Source organism: Coenobita brevimanus, chromosome 104 (genome assembly GCF_032717465.1).
Source record: "Coenobita brevimanus isolate Jiangsu-jjx chromosome 104, ASM3271746v2, whole genome shotgun sequence".
Taxonomy (NCBI): domain Eukaryota; kingdom Metazoa; phylum Arthropoda; class Malacostraca; order Decapoda; family Coenobitidae; genus Coenobita; species Coenobita brevimanus.
In genome coordinates, this window is record NC_137057.1 from 33,966,305 (window position 1) to 33,967,499 (window position 1,195).

Sequence of the window (1,195 nt, forward strand, 5' to 3'; positions counted from 1 at the left end):
CGGGGAGGTCGAGCCAAGTTCCTTCGTAAACAAGGACGGCTCTACCGTGAGTCACGAACACCCGAGGGCGAGGTTCGACTGCAGTTTGTCGTTCCCGCCAAGTACCGCCTAGCAGTGTTACAATGGGGTCATTGTTCAGCCTCAGGAGGTCACATGGGCAAAAGGAAGACCCAGGGCCGTATCCGAGCTGACTTTTTCTGGCCAGGGATGGGACGAGACATAGATAGTTTTGTCCGTTCCTGCAGTGTGTGTCAAAGTAACACCACTAATCAGGGACATGTCCTTCCTGTGCCATTTGAAACCACACCTGTAATCTCTGAGTCAGTTGAGAGACAGGGTAGTGGTAATGTGGGTGTAGACCTGATGTCTCACCTACTAGCTGCTTACTAACTAGCAATTGTTGTATGTTGGGTTCCGTAAGATAGGCATCCTAAGCGATTTGAGTAATCCAAGGACCAGCCTGGTTCCCAGTTAAAAGTGTAGACCAGACGTCTCACTCATTGGCCCTACAGGACACAGTATATCCAGGGCTTGTACATGTATACCATAAGTTAAGGGGGAAGTTTGAGAACCTTGCAGAGACAGTCCGAGGCTGTGTATGAATTACCTTGTGGAATGTCTCGAGCTGTGGGCCTCTCTGAGGATTCCCGGAGAATGCACATTACCCACATGAGTGTTCACACCCACGGTGGGTGTTAAAACGTGACCTGCCCGAGATTGCGTAGCGATTTTCAGCTTCCTGTATTACTCGTAAGTGTAGAGTTAGGTTAACCAGTAAACTGCCCGTTCTAAGCAATTTGTGAATTCAAGAACTGGCACGTTTCCTGGTTAATAATGTTAGGTTAACCAGTAAACTGCCCGTTCTAAGCAATTTGTGAATTCAAGAACTGGCACGTTTCCTGGTTAATAATGAAAGCGTTAACCAGTAAGCTATAAGGGTTCTAAGCAATTTGTGAATTCAAGAATTACGTTTCCTGGTTAATAATGACAAGTACTGATTGCTAGGCAGAGAGAGAGAGAGAGAGACAGAAATAACAGTTTTGATGCTCCACCTTAATTCCTTTCGCAGGTGTAGCTGGTGGGTGCAGCATTGCCGTACAGATCAGCTGGCCGTTCCTGTTGCATGCTGCCGCCCCTTCTCTTCTGCCTCGTCATCATTATTTTACTATAAATTTGTATTACTGTGTCATTTTAC